A 21,728-nucleotide genomic window follows, 5' to 3' on the forward strand; every position below is an offset into this window, starting at 1 on the left:
GCCTGGAGGGATTCGCATGAACTGATGCTGAGTGAGATGAGCAGAACCAGAAGAACATTGTACACCCAGAGTGATGGTCAACCTTGATAGACTTGCTCGTTCCATTAGTGCAACAACCAGGAACAATTTGGGGATAACTGCAATGGAGAATACCGTCTGTATCCTGAGAAAGAATTGTGGAGTTGGAACAAAGACCAGAGACCTTTAATTTTATTTTTTTTCAACAATGCAATATAACTCAAATCAAGAATTTATTAAGTGCCTGCTATGTGCAAGACACTGTACTCGCAACAGGAACACACAGGGACAAAAACAATTCTCTGCCCTTGAGCTTACATTCTACTATTAGGGGCAAAGGAAAGATACAAACAACATGAAAATAGATAAGTTATATACAAAGGAATTGGGATGGAGTCCAACAACTGGAGAAACTGGGAAAACACTGTAGGATAGTTTATGTGAGTGAGTCTAAGCCTTTCCTAAGAGGGAAAAATGAAGATGGGCATCCCAGGCATGGTGAAGGTACAGAAGCAAGAAATATAATGTAATGTCCAGCAAATAGGCCATAAATCCAAGATAGCATAAAAAGTAATGGAAAATATACATGAAAAAATAGGCTGGTGGCATTTTAAGGGCCAAACAGAAGTTTGTATTTTAACTTATTATAGAATACTCTATGGTCCTCATACACAAAAAATTTTAGCAACACCAGCATTAAATAAAATGTTTCCTCTGAGTTTATTACTTTAAAAAAAACTAAAACAAAGAATCTTCAACCAGTCAAAGCTCCAGTTCCCTCCTTTTCCCCACATTCCCTAATCTTTCTCCAGGTCCTACTCATAAAATCTAATCTGTTTTCACAGAAAACCTACACTGGGATAAAGGTTAAGGAACAGGGTAGAAAGCAGTAGTATCATCTAAGCTCCACCCAGTAAGACTGGGGAATTTAATTGCCCAGAGAGCTATACTGGATGGAGATTCATAGAATCCAACTGACAGGAGGTAGGGAAAGTGGAAGGAGGGAAGCGAAAGTTGAGAGTAATCTATGGAATCACTATCTCACACTCAGAACAATTTAGGGAGAGGGAGAAACCAGGTGAACCACTGGGTTATCAAGCTAAAGGGCATTTCTCAGATCTATTGCTGAAGATGAAAGGGGACAGAGGGTACCACTAACAGACAAAAATGGAGTCAAGATGGTTTTTTTTCAAAATCATTCAGGGTTCACAAGAACCACAGGTGTCACAAGAACCACAAGTAATACTTGAAGAGGGGCAAATTGTGGGTGAACAGCACCAATTACATTTCCATTACAACTTATCAGGGAAAAGTCATTTAGCAGGAAAGAAGACTAAAGGGATACAGCACTGAAATTACAATGTTCCCACCCTCATCCCATCCCCTCTAATAGAGAAAAAGGTAGATGATGTAGATCAATGACTGATAAACCTCTCAGACCACTACTGATGTGGAATGCTGCATACGCTGTGAGATGTGGTCCATTCGATAATTTGTGTAAGTGATTTCCTTTGTTACAAGACAGAGGAAGGGTGTTACTGGGAAGTGTAAAAACCAAAAGTATCAATAAAACATTATTTTTTACAAAAACCTCTGTCATTCCTCTCACCCACTCCGTGTCCCACCCCCTCCAAATCCTCCCAGATCCCTAAGGAGGGGAGGGAGAGGGCTCAAGTTGCTTCCTTGGCCAGAGTTGTCAGGCAGAAACACCTCAGAGAAGTCAACAACAAAGAACAGGGCAATGAGTTTCCAGAATGGAAAAGGTCCAGTGGAGCCTGATTGGTGGAAGGCACAGTTTTACAATGGAGGTCCATTCACCCCTGGGTGGTAGAAGGCACAAAGATCCTCATAGTGGCAGTGGCCCTTCGAAAAATGTCTGCAGATAGGGCGGTTGGATTTATCTGTTCTATCACCTTCTTGGACTTCATCCTTGAATTGAGGGGCATTCTTGGGCCATGGGATGTTCTTAGATGGATGGTGACTACTGCCCCCTCCAAGGTTTCTCCATCCATTGGGAGGACCATTCCTGGCATGATCCCCATAGCCTGTTGCCCTCCTAGGTTCTGGATCCTCATAGGCCCAATGACTATGTAGATATGGTCAAGGCCTTGGACCTGGGCCCCCTCTCACTGAGCATCCTCCCCAGAAAGGAAGTGGAAGGCTCAGGAGTGGTGGAATCACTGGTCCCCTTAAGCCCCGAGGGCCTCTGTGGAAGCCTGGATCATGGCCACCAAATTTCCCATTGGCTATGAGGGGAGGACCCAGGAGGCTTGGGTGGACCGGCGGGGCTCCCACTCTCCTCATTCCCACTCTCCTCGGGGCGGCTAGGTGGTGCAGTGGGGAGTCAGGAGGACCTGAGTTCAAATCCGAATTCAGACACTTAATAATGACCTAGCTGTGTCGCCTTGGGCAAGCCACTTCACCCCATTGTCTTACAAAAAACAAAAAAGAATAGCCGCTACTCAGCATATGTAATTCTAATTGTGATTCTGCCATATTTTAATTATTTTTTTCTTGTTGCTCTTAGTATTTTTTTCCTTAACCTGGGGATTTGAGAATTTGGCTGATATTCCCATAAATTTTCTTCCTAGGATTCCTTTTAGGTGGTGATGATAAGTGACTTTCCTGTTCTAACACTTCAGGACAAATTTCTTTAATTATTTCTTGTATTATTGTATCAAGATTCTTTTTTCGATCATAGTTTTCAGGTAATCTGATTATTCTTATGTTTTCTCTTCTACATTTGTTCTCCAAATTTGTTGTTTTTCTTATGAGATGTTTCACCTCTTCTATTTTTTCATTCTTCATTTTTTTTAGTAATTCTTCATCTTTTATAATTTCATTGACTTCTTGCTTCATTCTAATTTCAAAGTCATTTTCTTCCTTGAGATTCTGGATCTCCTTTTCCAATTGGTTTACTTTCTTTTCATAATTCTCCTGTTTCTCTTGAAATGTTCTTATTTTATTTTGTCCTCAATCTCTTTTTTTATTTTTAGTCTGTTTTGAGTTCCTTTATGAATTCTTTTTTTTAAGTTTGTTTTTTTTTTGCAAAGCAATGGGGTGAAGTGGCTTGCCCAAGGCCACACAACTAGGTAATTAAGTGTCTGAGGCCGGATTTGAACTCAGGTCCTCCTGACTCCAGGGCTGGTGCTCTATCCGCTGCACCACCTAGCCACCCCCTGAATTCTTTATTATATATAATACTTTAAATACTTTTTTGAGCAGGCAATTGAGCCAATTGATGTTACTCTTTGTAGAAGAAGGTTTTCTTAGTGTCAGTATCTTCTAAAGCTCAAACCGTAGCGTTCTCTAGGCCCATAGTAACTGTCAATGGTTGGGTTCTTTCTCCCTATTCCACTTATTTTTTAAAAGTTTGTCAGCTTTTTTCTTATAATGAGGGGATAAGACGGGGAGGTGATGTCCCTCACCTCTGAAGCTTTGTCCTGGGCCCAACCTCTATACTCCTTTCCTCCAAATCACAGTTGGGGCTCCTCAGCACACTGACTGGAAATGATCTTACTCCCCGAGAACCCTCCAGTGGTGATAACCTTCCATTCTCCCCTATGACCTGGGACCAAGACCAAGAACTCAGTTCTCCTAGAAGTGTCAGCCTCCACTCGTGTCTGACTCTCAGGACCTGTCTGGCCTACACAAGGAGGCCTGGCAGCCCTTATCAGCAGAGATAAGCTCCACACTGAGGTACCATGTGCATATACTGAAAAAAGGGGGAAAAATATATACACATATACACACTCACTCTCTGTCTCTCTCTCTCTGTCTCTCTGTCTCTCTCTGTCTCTCTCTGTCTCTCTCTGTCTCTCTCTCTCTCTCTCTCTCTCTCTCTGTCTCTCTCTCTCCCTCCCTCCCTCCTCCTTCCTGTGGCTGAAACAAAGGCAACCTCCCAACCTGACTGCCTCCTAGGGCTCTCCTCTTCCTGTTTCACAGATCTAGCTAGACTGGAACCTAGGTCCTGGGATCTTTCCTTTAGAGCTTTTCTGGTCTACTCAGAAGAAGCACTGCTCTGCCCCAATTTTTGTTTGTTTTTGCTCTTCTACTTTCACCATGAGGTGATTTTTTTTTTTACTTCCTGGTGAGGGAAATCTGAAGAACTTGGAATTTTCTAAACTACTCTACCATCTTTCAAGAACCACCCCCCACCCCTTTATCTTGCCTTATTCACATTGGAGGCTTTTTTCTAGAACCGTCACCTCTATCTCTCTAAAACATCTTAAAAAGATAGCACAAGCCATACTGCTATTTTGAAACCCCAAGTCTGTTTTAAGAAAATGAGACAAAACTGGGGCGGCTAGGTGGCACAGTGAACAGAGCATTGGCCCTGGAGTCAGGAGTACCTGAGTTCAAATCCAACCTCAGACACTTAATAATTACCTAGCTGTGTGGCAAGCCACTTAATCCCATTTGCCGTGCAAAAAAAAAAAAAAAAAAAAAACCCAAGCAAAAAAATAAAATGAGACCAAAAAATCGAAAAGTATTTGGGTTTTAATTGGGCATTTTTAAAGGTTATACATAAATTGAAAGATATATTTGGGAAATTTGGAATTTTTGCTGTAAATTATAAGACTTCTATCCATTTTAAACATCATATTCTAAATTTTGGAAAATGGCTTGATCCTCATCATATAAGACAGGAAGTGACTTGAAAGTACTATGTTGCTGCCTTTGTGAGTGGTTTGGTAGAATTTGACTGCAATCTGAATAGATTCTGAAAATTTTTGTAATTTGATTTTTAAGGTAATTTAAAATAATGTATAAATATAAAACTGTAAATCAAAAGATGTTATGAAATCTCCCTGGAAGTATGGAACCCAGATTTGAAGTGGTTTAGGATATGTTCATCTCTGGGATAGATTGAATCTTAGCATCATGAAAGTGAGCACCATGCTGGTTTGGAGAGTTCTCAGGGAGTAATCAGAATAAAGGATGGAAACTGAAAACTCCTATTCTGATCACTTAGCAAATCTGCTTCCCTATTTGTCAACATTTGGGAAAAATAAGATCCATGGGAACAATTTCTAACCGCAGTCTAAATGAAATTAAGGTTCTAAAATATTAATTACTTAAAAAATAATTTAAAATTAATAAGCAACAGTAGATTATCATCTAATTTAGGATAGTATCATTTTCATGATTTCAAACCTATCCCATGCTAGAACATTTGAGAGAAAGGTGTAGTGATTTTACTTCTGTGAGAAGCTGCATAAATATAATCTTAACCTTTAGAAATCAGTTAGTAAATCAAGTTTAAACTGAGAAAGGGTTTAAGATAAGAAGCTGTAGGAAACTTTTTGAAGCTAACCACAACTTGTTTTAGTAGGAAAGCAATTTCCCTAGGGTCAAATAAGTAGTTTGTAGTCACGATGTGCATATACAAATATATACAGCTATATACACAAAATACATACAAATATATTAGAAATTAAGTTTGCTTATAAGTCCAGATTTAGTTTGATGTAGTTTGAAGCAAGTCTGCCTAAATTAAAATTTTATTAAGCTTTACAATCTTTTAATTAGATAACTATTTTAGATGGGCTGAATTTCTGTGCAAGGTAATAAAAAATATTAAATTAAGAAAATTTTAAGTCTTCAAATGCATAATTGTGATCATGGACATTTGGAGAGTCTTCAATATTCTAATATTAAGAAATGTTGGTAAATAATTATAATAGCTAAGATTATTAGTAAGGACAATTCTTTATAAACTAAACATTGGGGAATTTAAAATTGTGCAGTTGACAACAGAATGAATGAATGGAGATGATGTAAGGAAATAAATCTCATAGAGTACTTATGTATTAGTGCTTACTGTAACTCCATTGTAACTAAAATAATAACTATCTGGCCCTAAGTTATAAGTAGTGACATTTTGCATGTGGGGATGTAACTGACTTTACCTTACTATATGTGTAATAATCATGTCTCAATTTTTTCTCCGTTTGGGACATGTTTGCCATTTTTCCCCTATTAAAAGGAACAATCATGACCTGATTTAAAAAAAAAATACCACCCTCCAGCTCAAGATGGCCATGCAGTTATCTACTGTAGTATCAAAATGATGGCTCTGGTCTTTGAAAATGGTATTCCAGTGCTGCAGGATTCAACAAACTTGGGCTAAAGTGGGATGACACACTTTGTGAAGATGAAGATTTTTAAAGCTGTCCTAAGCAGGCCCTAGGGGAATTTGATAATGATTGAATGGCCAGGAGGCAGCAGATCTTGCCTAAAAACAAATGGACAAAATATGAAGAGGATAAATTATATTTTCAACCATATCTGAAGGAAGTTATATGTGAAAGAAAAAAGAAAGAATAGGATAAAAGAATCTCAAAATAATTTTTAATAAGTATGGTTGTACAAATATGAGGTTGACTAATCAAATTTAACTGTGTGCTACAATTTAATTTAATTTAAATAAATGACAACCATAGGGGAAAACTGCCACTATTCTATCATCTATATTTCTATATAAAAAGAAACAAGTTTATTTTGGTTGTGGTTTATAAGGTTCTTTAGATTATTAACTGAAGTACAAAGAAAATCTTACATTCCTGAAGAGGGGATTTAAAAAAAAAATTAAGTTGTAAATTCTTAAGAATTTTCTGTGTTAACTTTGTACAGAGTGGGGGTGTGATTGTGTAATTATAATTGTCAAACCTCTTTCATCTAAGGTTATAATTAAGTTATGGTGGAAGATATACAGCAAATTAACCGGTGCTATTCAAATAAACTATCTCTATCTCTGTAGGATTATTTTAAAGTGATATAATTAAAGATAAAAATATATTAAGTAAATGTTTGAAGGTCTGATTGAGTTTTGTTATAACAAGAGTAATTTAATTGGCCTTAAACAAACCAATCCTTGTCCTTTTGTAACTACCCTATCTTTTTAGAAACTTTGTATTCCCAAGGATCTTTGGGGGTTTATATATAATAGTTTAAATTCTTTGTCAGTTAGGGTTTGATAAGCTTACATTTTTTTGTGTTTTACTTTAAGACTGAATTAAAAATGAGAATTTTTCCCAAACTAGTTTAAGATGAGTTTTGTATGTGCTTTTAATGTTTTGACCTAAACTAATTCAGTACTATAATCTAATATTAACAACTATTTGTCCAATTCTTTTAATTAATGAGTGCTTAGGGACCATATATATTTGAAGTTTCCAATTGTTAGACTTCGTTATTTTGATGTAGATTTTTGTTCTGTACATTAGAAACCAAATGATAAGACCACCCCCATGGTAGTAAAGATCTTTTTGCATCTTGTTTGCACCGGGTCAGTAGGGAAGAGGGTCCTAGCTGAAGGTAATTGTGGATGATGTTCTGCTCCTCGGTTGAGTGTGACTCAAAATAATATGGACTTCCTTTATGATCCAAACTGCTGTAATGAAGTGAGACTTTTAATGATTTTGTTGGAGTTAGCTATGTCACTGTTTATAGCTCTCATTAAAAAGATTTCCATTTTCAAGACAGTAAAAAATGGAAGTTTACTGTTCGTGAAACATTTTGTCATTAGATAGAAGCATCTAAACAACTGTCAGTAGAAAGGATATGATCTGAATTTGTTGCCCTTTCCTTGGCATAGGTAAGAATTATGTTAATGTGTTGAATCTATCACAAGTATATAATTCAAATTTCTGAAGAATATTATTTTCTTTTTGAAAATGATGAGTATTTGTGTAGAAGTAAATGAATTTATAAAACAAAATATGTAAAGTCATTATGTTTATAAGGTTAAAGTTAAGAAAACTTCTATGTGATTTTGCTGTTTTAAGAAATAAGATTTCAGTAAGCAAATGTTATGGACAGTAAAATATTAACAATTCACATGTCACCCTACTTGGAAACCTAATTTTTCTTGTGATGGTTTTGTTTCATTTGAAATTAGAAACACCTTTTAAAATTATTTAAAAGTCACCTAAGCTTCTTATTTTAAAAGCTGTTCTTATAAGTAAATGGATATGGGTCTATTTCCAATGGCAATATTAACAATCCTTGTCTAAATTCTTCCATGGGAATGACTCCTTCTCAAAGTTGGCTTCTATATAATGATCCCTCTAGGGACCCAGTAAATGGGGTAGGGAACAATACTGGAATACAGAAAGACTGAGGTTACTGTTTCATTTTTCCTCACCCTACCATAATCTCTAGAGAGATTTTTCCTGTGTGGCATACAACTCTCAATCAGACTCACCATCCATGGTGGTCAGCATCATGCCTTCACTATTTTCTTGGGAGTATTCCTATGCCTTTGATAGTCCAAGACTTCACAGCTGTGGAGCCTCATTCCTCAGTTGGAGCAGTCCACTCCTAATGGGCATTCCCACTCCTATCTCATCACAGGAGGTGCTACAGGACTGGGAGCTGTAGGTCTTATCATTGCAAAGTTTATAAGACCTGGCTAAAGAAATAGTGGGCATGAATGATGAGATAGCAGTTAACAGTGAAAAATCCAAAGGGTGAAGTTAACTCCATGGCTGGACTTGTGTTACAAAATAGAAGAGCATTGGATGCACTCTAGCAGCAGAAGGAGTCTGTTTTTCTTTACAAGGAATAGTGTTTTTGTGGTCATAAGTCTCAACAAATACAGAACGGTATAGAGTAGTTTTAGATTCGTGCCACTGAGGAGAAACCTCAGATTGTCAATGGTGTGACATATTTAACGCCCTTCCCTCAGTGACAGGGAATGTGTTTAGAGCTCTCCTCTTTTCCATTAGTGGGATAGTAACTGTCATTGCTATTCTCCTTCAAGTAAGGGTAGGGTTGATGTTTGCTTAAAAATGTTCTACTACACTGGTGAGTAAGATCCATGGTCTTTTCCCCTCAAAGTGGAGACTTCTTGGTTGAATGAAAAGGGTTTGAAAGAACTTCCCTTCCTGCCCTTTGAGGAAAAATGAGGATTGCTTACTTACCTCCTTTTTTGGTCCATGAACAAAGAGGATTAATAACATAATATATAAGAGTGGTTTTTGAAAACATTTTTATATTAATCCATTTTTCCCTCTCAAGCATAATCATTGTCTGTAGTTTTAAAATAATTTATTTTTTTCAGTTGCCTCTGTAAGACTATAGACACCACATGACATATTGTGATCCTTTGGGGCTGAATTCATGTTTAATCATAGGAATTTGCCATTAAGGAATTCATCAGCCTGAAGACTGGTGGTTATCAAAAATTAACATTGGATAGATGTCCTATAAGGACAGAAATCCAAGGGGGTTGGATATGCTGCAGGTGACAGACACATTGGGAATGGCTTGGGAAACAGTTTTTCAACAAGCTTTGAGATTATATTCACCTAACTCAGTTTCCCAAACATGACATTTGGAAATGTCTCACTTGGCAGATTTAAAAAATCTGACTCAAAGCAGTTGCTCGTCCACATAGCCTTACCTAGAAACTGACATCTAAATAAAAAAGGTGTCAGGTGATCAGTACAGAAAAAATTAATATAAATTAATCTAATTTTTGCATAACTATTTAATTCTAACAGCCAGCTAGGCCAGGACATACCCTTGGCATTTGTTGTCAGCTATGTGTTCCTGAGAGAATTAAGATCCTTTAGTTTTTCAAAATGATAAGGGATATTTAAGCAGATATGATAAAGATTAGGTGACATCAGGATGTGATTCTCTATCATAACTATCTCAAGTTCTGTTTTAAGTAAAATATTGTTAGTCAATATATCCAAAGAAGGATATGGTCTATTTTAAAACTTTTTTCTTTTTTACAGTTTTGTTAATTTTTTTTTGCAAGGCAAACGGGGTTAAGTAGCTTGCCCAAGGCCACCCAGCTAGGTAATTAAGTGTCTGAGACCGGATTTGAACCCAGGTACTCCTGACTCCAGGGCCGGTGCTTTATCCACTATGCCACCTAGCCACCCCAAGAAAAAACAAGTTTTGTTAATTTTTTAAAGAATCCATTTTCAGCAGATTTCTTTTTTATTTTTTTAAAACATGGAAAAAGGAGTAAAACTTTATTTGTAAATCATCTACTAGGGGTGGCTAGGTGGCATAGTGGATAAAGCACTGGCCCTGGAGTCAGGAGTACCTGGGTTCAAATCCGGTCTCAGACACTTAATAATTACCTAGCTGTGTGGTCTTGGGCAAGCCACTTAACCCCGTTTGCCTTGCAAAAACCTAAAAAAAAATTTTTTTAATCATCTACTACGTATACACTGCTCTAAAATGATTGTCGAGTATGTATTTGTGTTACAAACTCAAGTTGACTAGAAAAAATTATAGTGAACATTTTTATTATTATGGATGTTATTTTTTAAATGGAACAGCATCCTTTTGAGGAGGGAACAAAATAATGACAAGTATAAAAACTGAGTTTTAAAGACTGATTTGTATAAAATTGGTTTGATTCTCAAGTTTTCTATTTTGTAACTTTTTTATGTGACAGTTGGCAAATCAAATTGTAATTTCCATAACTAAGACATTCTAAAATAAGTTTTGATCTGATAAAATTTGTGTTCAAATACTTCTTTTATTAGAAAGGAAGGTACAAGTAACCTGAATTTACTTGGAAAAAACTGGTCTTTGATAGAACCCCAACATCAGCTGCCTCTAGAACAAAAAGAAATGAACCAGAATTTTACATTATTGTTTCTTTTCTCTCTCTTGTGCTTCTTGATTATATGGGTTATTTATTCAAAGGATACTGCCCCTTTTTATCTCTGTAACTTTCTCCTTGACTATATGTGTCATTCATCCTCATGCCCCTTCTCATAGAAGGACCTTATCTTTTTTGCCAATCTATTCTTTTAACATTTTCAGGTCTCCAAAATGCCCCTCCAAATGCCCTCCAAGATACCCCTCATTTTTCTTCTCTTTAGTTGATCTATAGCTGACATAATGGGGTCATCTTTGATCAAATTAGGGGAATGTCAAAGGAAAAAGATTCTCAAACTATATTCTTGGTTTTAAAAAAAGTCTTTTGGGGGCAGTACTCAGCCTTCACATCTCAAAACACCTTTGCCACTAGGTAAGAAGTCAAGACCTGTGGGTATCTCCCCCTATGTTAATTACAAACTCGGGAAGATAAATGATCAGGATGTTGGAAAATTTGTCCTACCTTCATGATAATTTAAGTTCAGGAAGAGATAACAAGTCATCAGATAGTATTGTATAAGAATGATAGTCTTTGACAAGCAATGGAGTAACTTAATATTGTGCAACCTTCATAGATGGACTCCCAAGGAGATTTATGATTTCCCCAATCCTTTGTTTTTGGATAAAAATTCATGTTTCTCTTGGTTCGAGGAGGTGGCTTGGACGAATAGTCTCTACTTAGATGTTTATAGGAAATCTCAGAGAATAAAACTTCATGTCTAACTTATATTTTCCATCATTTTATTCAAACCCCATATTTTTAAGATTTACACTAAAAATAAGCACTAACTCAAGTGGGAGTCTGAAGTCTCCCTTTAAAATTGGTTAAACCACTTCACCAAGGAGACAGTCTTGGGATTACACTTCAGGAAGTCAGTTCCGGTGAGTTACTACCAAGGTAAGAGGGGACTGATTCAGTTGAGTCATAAGAGATATTCTGCCTACTAACACATCAACATATTGGCTCTGTCTGAGAATACATATCTCTTCCATCTCTAACCCAATATCTCTCTGTCAGTCATCAGGAGGCATATTACAGACTTTTGAAGTCACTATGGTTCACTTTGATTGAAAGACTCTGAAGGAAGTAGAGATCTGGGCTAGGATCCAAACTTGGATGGGAGTCCAAATCTGCCAAAGGTACAATCTGTGACTTTGGACAAGTCTTTTCCCCCTCCCTTCAGTACACCTTGGTTTTCAGTATATTCCACCTTCACTGACTGGAGGGGGGTGGGGTTGAGCCTCTCATCCCCTATTTACCTGTTTGACTTCTAACTTCTCCAAACTGAGCTCCAAAAAGGAAAAGAAAGAATCCTGTGACCTAGAGAAAAAGGAGCTCTGGGTCAGTCAAAATAAGCCCCATGATCACCTAAGAGCTCTCATTCACTCTGCATTGGCCCTAGGTCCTAGCATGGGCAGGTCTCCTAACCTAGCCATGGACATTGAACCTTCCTTCCCTTATACAAAATATAAATTATCAATGTATTGTTTTCTCCCCAATTAATGAGGTAAGCTCCTTCAGGGTAGAGACTTTTTCCCTTTTTGTTTGTTTTTGTATCTTTTTTTAAAAATTTTTGTATCTTTAACGCTTAGTACAGTCTCTGGCAAATAATCATCCCTTAATAAAATGTTTGTTGATTGAGTCTGTCCTATAGTCACTAACCACCAGAGACCACAGTGGATAGAACACTGGACCTGGAGTCAGGAAGACCTTGGTCCAAATTCAGGCACAGACACCTGTGTGATCCTGAGTAAATTACTTCTGTTTGCCTCAGTTTCCTCAATTATAAAATGGAGATATAATAACAATTCCTCCCTCCCATGAGGATCAAAGGAGACAATATTGGGAAACATGCTCATTCCCTAGTCTTTCTTATTCAAAGAATCTTTATTTAGACCTCTGAAAACCCGATTATTACATTTCCTGTTTATTTTGGTTGGAACTGTTCATGATTGTGAACAGTTGTGAAAAACTACCCAGTTTTAAGACTTGTGATGGAAAAATGTCTTCCACATCAGGGAAAGAACGATGGAGTCTGAACAAAGCACACTATTTTCACTTTTTAAAAAAATTGTTTTTTCTTTCATGTGGTTTTCTTTTGTTCTGATTCTTCTTTCACTACAGAAATATATTTAACATGATTGGGCATGTATAACCCATAGCAGATTCCTTGCCGTCTTGGCCAGTGGGAAGAAAAGGTAGCAAGGGAGAAAAATGAATGTTGGAAATTACCTTCACATGTAATTGGACAAAAATAAAAACCAATAAAAAATTTTGAAAAAGAAAAGCTACCTGATTCTGTATAGTCCACCAGTCCGGAAACAAGTACCTACCACATGCCAGACGTTTTAAGGACTTAAAGAAAACCAAAAATAGTGCTTGCCCACATTCTAATGGGGGGAAACAACATAAAATAACTAGCTGCAAATATGACACATACAGAATACAGGAAGGTAAGCAGTCTACCTGTCCCTTCCCCCTCTCCCTTCCTTCTCTCTCTGTCTCTGCCTCTTTCTGTCTCTATCTCCATCTCTGTCTCTAAGTCTGTCTCAGAAAGTTCCATTATCTAGTCTATTTTTGCTTGGACCTCCATCTTTTTTTTTTCATCTCTCCATTGCTATCAAAGATTTTTGTTTCCTGTAGAAAAGAGTTTTTTAATCCATGTGTGCAGTAATTAAAAGGTGCATTATTCCTTGTATGGTGGAAGGGGTGCTTCAAGGATTTGTTTTTGTATCCACATAAAGAGTATGAGAACTACCCTCCCATTCCCCATCCCCACCACCGCCACCATAGCTAAGGAGTTGATGCTTTAGTTTCAGAGAGCTTTGGTGCAGTGATGGTGCACTGAGAAATGGGGACCAGCCCCTAAAACATACAGCCTCCCTGGATCCATCCAAGATACTACATGATTTGGAACTGAATGAACTGCACTTGTGTCTCCCCCACCACCACCTTCTTCCTTCCAGCTTTGAAGCCTGAGAATTAAGAAATGGATTCCTATGCATTACCCACAGTCACAAGTTGTGAGCTGCCTCTATTTCTTTTGTGTTCACTGTTTCCTGATCTTAGGTGAATGACAAAGCTAGGATGGAATTGTGCAGGTAGTGACCTTTTCATCATTGACAGGTTCAAATGTCAGGGGAAGCCAGACAGCCAGATACTGAGGCTCTTTCATATCTGTTACTGATAGAGCCACTAGGGATTGTACCGGCTTTAGGTTCAGGAGATAGTGGCCCCAAGTTGGTTATATTTTTGCCCTTAGAATGGTGGTCATGAAATATGAATGACTTGTGATTATGGCCCCTATGAGAGTAATAACTCTCTAACAATGACTTTGAAAGTCTCTCTGACAAGGTCAATGCTCTCGTTTAAACAAGTGGTCTCATTCTACCTCTACTTTTCCAGCAGATTGCCCCCTCTTCTTCAACCCCCAATCTCCAATATCTCCTTGTCTATTGGTTCAATTCCCTATTATCTACAAATATATCCAAGTCTCCCTCATCCTCTAAAAGCCCTCACTTGGTCTATCCCTATTCCTTGACTATCACCTGATAGCTCCTCTCCCTTTTGTGGATAAAATTCTAGGGAATGCTGTCTACCATCAATGCCTCCTTGTCTCGTCCTGTCAGTCCCTTCTTAATTACCAGAAGGATTCTGGCTTCTGACTTAATTGCTCAGCTAAAACTATTCTCTCCAAATCCATCAATGATTGCTTAGTTGCCAAATTTCAGGGCTTTTTCTCATCCTTCTGACTTTTCTGCCTTTGACATTGACATCTGAGCTTTCCTCTGTCTGATACTCACTTCTTTCCCAGATTTTTCTGACACTATTCTCTCTTCTCACCTAGGTGGCCATTCTTTCTCAGTTACCTGTCCTGAATTCTCATATAAGTTACCCTGGTTAGCAGTGGGTATTCCCCAAGGCTCTATGTTCTTCCCTTCACCTTCTATATATCAATAGTTGCTTTCATTCACTTCCATGGTTTCAACTATCATCACTGTGCAGATGATTCTCAGATTATTTGTCTAGCCCTAACCTCTCTCTTGACTCCCATTTCCAACCTCCTATCGAGCATTTCAAACTGAATATCTTATAGACAACTTAAATTCAACATGTTGAAACCCAAACTCATTGTCTTTCCTCTCACAAACCCTTCTCTCTTCCTAACTTATTACTGGGGAGGTTATCATCATCCTCTCAGTTACACAGGCTTGAAACCTAGATGCCATCTTTGCTTCTTTACTCTCATTTCCCCATTTCCAATAAGTTTTCAAGCCCTGTCATTTCTCCATTTGTAATATCTCATTTATGTTCTCCTTCTCTCTTTGGTACTGCCACCACCCTAGTTCAGGCCCTCATATCCCCCCTCCTTGACTCTTGGTTGGTCTCCCTAAATCAAGTCTCTCCCCACTCCTCTCTATTTGCCATTCATCTGATTCTATTCACCCCTTCCTGAAGTACAAATATGACCATGTTACCCCAGTGGCTCCATATTACCTCCAAGATGCAATAGAAAATCTTCCATTTAACTTTCAGCTGTTCCCCCTGTACTCCTCCCACTGTGCCCCTAACAGAATTCAATCCTGTGACTGGTCTCCTTGCTGATCCGCAAACTAGATGCTCCTCCATGTCTGGACCTTCCCCTTTCTGCTTCCTAATTTCTTTGGATTCCTTCAACTTCCAATTAAAATCCCACCTTCTTCAAGAAACCTTTTCTGATCTCCCTTGATGTCAGTGCCTTCCCCCTGAGATGATTTCCAGATTCTCATGTCTAGGTCTTCTGTGTCCATAGCTGCTTTCATGTTGCAATAAAATATTGTTAGTGTATCTCACGACATGCCCCTTTTTTTGTTTTCTCCTCTTGGGGTCTTGGAGGCTTGGACATTAGGAAGGGAAGTGCCTATGTTGATGCTAAGGGATGCTTCAAGTTCTGGGGGAAAGCCCGACCATCTCTCTCCTGTTGTTCTTTCTCTCCTCAAGAGATCCTTCAAACTGCCATTGTAAGAAGAAAACTCCACCCTTGTAGTCCTGATCTCACATTAGTCTCAATTCATATCATAAGGAAAGAAATAAAACTCCTATTCTTTAGACGTGAAAACCCTCTTTCCAAGCAGACAACCCTAATTTTACCTAAAGGATCCTTATCTAGTGCAGTCACTGAAAAACCACTCTCTCAAAGAGTAGCAATGGCCTACTCATCAAATAATCTCTCTCTCACTGTCTGTCTCTCTGTCTCTCTGTCTGTCTGTCTCTTTCTCTCTTACATACACACACACACATACACACAAACACACACACACACACACACACACACACACACACACACACACACACCATTTCTTGCTGATTAAACTGATTAAACCAACTCTGCCATGAGTTCTAGAAATGAATGGACTGTCAATTGACTGCTCTACTCCCCCTCCCTTGTGACTTCGCCATCGAAATCATCCTTCCTTGGCCATCATTGCCCCCATGAGTATCATCTCTCCTTTAGAATGAGAGCTTCTTGAGGGCAAGGACTATCTCCTTTTGTGCTTGTATCACCAGTGCTTAGCAAAGTGACTGGCATGTAGTAAGTATGGAATAAATGTTTTATAATTTCTTTATTCTAAAGACTCTTGCATTGGAGCTGAATAGAGCCAGAGGAGGTGAGCAGAATACCATTCTGGGGACAGTGTCTACACTTTCTTAATACTAAATAGAGTGACGTGGAGTGGGGACCCAGAGTTTGTGCTGCTGGTGTGGGGTGGGGTTGAAATCAGAGACAGATTTGATCCCTGAGCCCGAGAAGCCAATTAACCAAAAGAGGTACATCTTGGAAAAGAAAATGAGTGACAGATCAAAAAGGCAGGAAGACTTATAGTTGTCCTGGAGACAACCTCTTTAGGTGTGATTTTCACCTGGCAGATACCACCAGGCAAGCCAGGACATGGATCATTTTCATAATCTTCTCCTTTATTACTGACATTTGCCCTTCAGTACTACAACTGACAAATCTTTTCATCAGAATAATTTTAAAGGTGAAAAGTTCCATAGGTTTTTTTCCCATTTCACTAATAACAGCTAAAATGAAGAGACAAGGTGATGGGCACATTCTCAAGTATCTAGTTCTGAACTGTGCCTTCAATAAAAGGAGGAAATACTCAGAAGAGAGTCTCGAGGCTTGACCCTGGAACTTTGTCTTCACAGCAGCCCAAAGAACCAGGATTTACAGGATGTTAGGCCTTAGAGATACTCCACCTTCCCAAACTACAGAACAATCTCCCCTTTAATGTCTCTCAAACATGACCATCCAATTTTCAATGATGATCCAACCTTTCTGGAGAACAATTTGGAACTATGCCCAGAGAGCTTGAAACTGTGCATACCCTTTGATCCATACATATCACTGCTGGTGTTATATCCCAAAGACAAAATCAAATTTTATCTGTTTAAAAATAATACATTTCAGGGCAGCTAGTGGTGCAGAAGATAGAGCACCAGCCCTGGAGTCAGGAGTACCTGAGTTCAAATCCGGCCTCAGACACTTAATAAATGACCTAGCTGTGTGGCCTTGGGCAAGCCATTTAACCTCATTTGCCTTGCAAAAAAAACTAAAAACAAAGAGTTAAAAAAAATAATAGATTTCTTTCTGTCGGGGGGATGGGGAAGGAAAGGGAAGAAGGGAGAAAAATGTAAAACTCAAAAACCTTACAAAAAATGATTGGTAAAAACTATTGTTGTATACAGTTGGAAAAACAAAATATTTTAAATATATATTTATATAGCCTGAAACATACTATTTTTTACTTTCATTTCTTTATTTGAGTCTTCTTGCACAAAATTTCTAATGTGGAAATGTTTTACATGATTGCACATGTGTAACCTATTTTTGATTACTTACTGTCTGGGGGGGAGGGAAAGGGAGGAGGAAGGGATAGAATTTGAAACTCAAAACTTTTTTTAAAAGTTCTTTAAAATTTAACTTGCAATTGGGATGAAAGGAAAGAGACAAAAACAGAAAGAGACAAGAGTGGAAAGGAGGGAGGGAGGGTTGGAGAGAGACACAGAGAGAGAAATTCTAAGTAATGAAGAACTCACAGCATTCCAGGACAGAACATCACACTTGAGCGCCAGTCCTCATTGTCAGCACGTGCTTCCTTCTATCTCAAATCCCCTCCTCTGCAGCATTCTCATCCTCGGGGTACTCTGAGGAAAGCTACATATGATCAGAGTGCTGAGAGAGAGAAATGACCCAAATCCTGGCCTGGCTTTGCTATATTTTTAAGATACCTGAACTTAAAACCAGCAAACTCTAGTGTTAGAATCTCAGCTCTTTTTTTATCCAGTGCTCTCCAGAGCTCAGTTTCCCATTTTGTAAAATGAAGATTTTGAACCCTTCCAGTATAGAGCTGAAAGAGTAAGCCCAGGAGCAGAGTCTTTCTCCATGGTTCTGAATGGCCACCACAACACTAAGCCTTGGACTTCACCCCAGATTTTGAATGTGGCTGATGGAGTCCAGCTTCCTTACTAATTCATATAGTCCTCTTTCACCCCATTTCACCAATCAGGAAAGCATGGACCAAACTCAACAAGTATTGCAGAATCAGTTTCAAGATGTTTCATGCTCCGGAAAACAGGTCTGAACAGAAGCCTTGCTATCTGTCAGCTCCTGGAGTCAGCTTTTTGAGGGTGAGGAGCTTCTATCAAGTTCAGATACAAAGAACTTTGCTCATCATCTGCAGCCCTTGGGTGGACTTACCCAAACGTCAATCTTTGGTTCTCTTCAACCTTTTCTCTCCTCTCTATGACTCTATCAGATCATATGTGTAAGCAAATACTTCTATCTCAATCATCCCCTCTGCAAAGGAGGGTGGGGGTAATTCCCTGTCCATCCACTTCTCTCCACTCACATAGTCACCACTATTGTTCACTCTCATCACCTCTCTCTTGGACTACTGGGTTACCCTCCTCATTGGAATCATTGAATCCTGTCCAATCCATCCTCTACCCAGCTCTCAAAGAGGTGCTCCTAAAGCACAGGTCTGGCCCTATCACCACTATACATTAGAAGTTTCACTGGCTCTATTGCTTCCAATGCAATCTCCTGTCTATAGACTCCTGTCTACCTTTCTAGACTGATTTCCCATTACTCTCCTCCATGCTCTCCAGGTCCCAATCAATAATTAAACTGAATAAATTACTCTGATTATTAGGAAGTTTTTCCACTGATCAAATTTAAATCAGCCTCTATCCAACTATTCCACTTACTGCTCCTGGATCCAAACAAAATAAATCCCTTCCTTCTACCACAATACAAACTTTCAAAAGCTTAAATAATAATATCTCCTCATACTTTTAGATCTCTTTTCTTCAGACTCAACATGCCTAGTTCCTTCAACCAAACTCCTAAACAGGAACTGAGGTTCTTCTTCATCCTGGTTGTTCTCTACTGGATACTCTAACTTTCTGAGGTCCTTTTTGAGCCATGATGCTCAGGAGTGAACACCATCCTTCCAGAGGATAAGGAGACTGACTTCAGCAATGCAAATAGCACCACCCAGTTCTAGAAAGTCTTGTCTCTTTTGATAATGCCTAAAATAAAATTAGATTTCTTAGATGCAATGCCACACTGTCGACTTACATTCACTTTTTAATCCCCTAGAACTGCCCAGTTTTTCCCAGATAAACTGATGCATAGCCAGAACAACTTTTATTCATTCTTGCAGAGTTGACTTTTTTCAACCCAGGTATGACTTTCCATTTTTCCCTTATCCATGTTTTAGATTCAGTCCAATACTCTATCCTAACAATAGTCTTTTCAGGAAAGAACGTGACATTCAAGGTATTCTCCACAGCTGTCCATTCCCTGTCTTCCCCAGGAAAGGAGCCGCCATGTGTTCTTGGTGTTCTATATGTGAAGATATTCTTTCTTGCATCGAGTCTCAATCTAATTGATTGGGAGGAAGCTCAGCGTAGGAGAAATAATCCTCTCCTGAGAGTCAGGAGATGGAGCTTTTCACCTCAGTTTCCAATAAAAGTAATGTTTTGTAGTTTGGGCCAAAGTCATTCCTTTCTATAGAACTCCAAATGCCAATAAAACATGGAAATAAACGTGCACTAAAGTCCCTTCGAATTCCAATCCTGCCTCTGATATCTACTACCTTTACGGTCTTGAAAAAGTCACAGCCTAGAATCTTCTAAGTGACACAATAAATTGAACATTAGACCTGATATCAAGAAAACATGAGCCAAATCCAGCCTCACATACTATATGGGTCTAGTTCCTTTATCTCTTTACGCCTCAGTTTCTTCATCCATAAAATGGGAATAAAGGGTAACTAGGTGGCGCAGTGGATAGAACACTGAACTTGGAATCAGTAGGATAGAAATTCAAATCCAGACTCAGACAGTTACTATCTGAGTGATCTTGGGCAAATCACTCAACCCCGATTGCCTCGCATCCAAAGCCATCTCCAGTTATCCTGATTCATATCTGGTCACTGGACCTAGATGGCTCTGGAGGAGAAACTGAGGCTAGTGACTTAGCACAGCACACACTTGCTCAACTCCAATTTACCTGCTTGTCATGGCGTCACCTCCCTGATGTCATGGTCTTCGAGAATGAAGGCCAAAAAAATCATCATCATCATCATCATCATCATCATCATTATTTTATTTTATTATTTTAAAATAGGGAAATAATAATGCCTTTATCGCAGGATTGTCTTGTGAAGACAAAATATAAGGACATTTATAAAGCCATTTGCAAACCTTGGCTGCATGAATACTAGCTATCTTTATCATCAATATTGTTGTGGTGGTTATTATTGCTTAACCTTTCAGAGTTTCCGTTTCATCTGTAAATAGAAATAAGAAAAATTATGAAACCCGCCTTCCTACGTGCTTCACGGGAAAAATATTCTCAATCTTAGAGCACTGATGACAACAATAATGACAATGACGGCTACAATGATGATGATGATGATGACAAAATTGTAAATGATGAAGTTATTATCAAAACCCACAAACAATTATATGGTTCATAGTCTTTTTGAAAGTAGTTTCTCTGCTACTTCCTAGGCAAACCTATTTGCCATATAGTCTCTATTTGTTGTTTACAATGGAAAGAACAATGAATTTGGAGTCAGATCCAAATCTTGACTTTGCTACTTACTATATGTATGGCCTTGGGTGAATCACTTAACTTCTCTTTAACTCAGTTTCCTCAACTGTAAAATAAGGAAGTTGGGTTAGATGACTTCAAGGGTTCCTTCTAACCCTAGATCCTAAGACCTTCAGAAGTCCTTTCCCCTCTTCATTTTTTTTGTTTTATTTTGTTTTATTATAAATGTAAGAGTCATTAACAAGTAATCATTTCAATATACAAAGAACAAGATAAGACTCTATAAGACATGAGCTTCATCTCTAAAATGTGTATGGGGATGGGCTCTAAAGTAAATGCTAACTCTATTTTTTTACTTGCAATTTCAACAACCTAGAGAACCCCAGTGCAGAAACTTCCTTTATTAATGCTCATTGGTACTGGCTTCACAACTTGTATTTTGGAGAAAGTTGTTTGGGGCATAGACCCAGTTCTTCCTGTTACCAAGGCTAATTTTTATCTATCCCAAAATCACATCCCCAAATCCCCTCCTCCTTTCTAGTCCTCATCTGCTCAACCAGGAACCAATAAGATGAGACCTAGTGGTCTTGCAGGTCTATGTGCATTCTGAACTCAGTGTCCCTATGGGTTACAGATGAAGTACAAAGATGAAGCTTAGCTCCCACTGCTCAAGATGGTGGCTGTCAGACATGATGACTGAGTCAAGAATTCAATTCCATAAAGTTCACCCCATAAAAAGGAGGCCATATAGATGATTCAAGCAGGATAGGAGCAGAACTAAGATTGCAGAGAGGAAGCCTGAGATTCTCACTTGCCCATCACACTTTCTTTTTGTTTGTTTGTTTGTTTTTTTGCAAGGCAAACGGGGTCAAGTGGCTTGCCCAAGGCCACACAGCTCGGTCATTATTAAATGTCTGAGGCCGGATTTGAACTCAGGTCCTCCTGACTCCAGGGCTGGGGCTCTATCCACTG

At 38.5% G+C, this 21,728-nt stretch overlaps 1 pseudogene; it reads right to left on the reverse strand.

Annotated features, from left to right (window-relative positions):
- Nucleotides 1–1,699: 1,699 nt before the first annotated feature.
- Nucleotides 1,700–15,489, reverse strand: LOC141509057 (proline-rich protein 3 pseudogene; annotated as a pseudogene).
- Between the last annotated feature and the right edge of the window lie 6,239 nt (nucleotides 15,490–21,728).

The sequence above is a fragment of the Macrotis lagotis genome, chromosome 1 (assembly GCF_037893015.1).
Source record: "Macrotis lagotis isolate mMagLag1 chromosome 1, bilby.v1.9.chrom.fasta, whole genome shotgun sequence".
In the NCBI taxonomy this organism is placed as follows: Eukaryota; Metazoa; Chordata; class Mammalia; order Peramelemorphia; family Peramelidae; genus Macrotis; species Macrotis lagotis.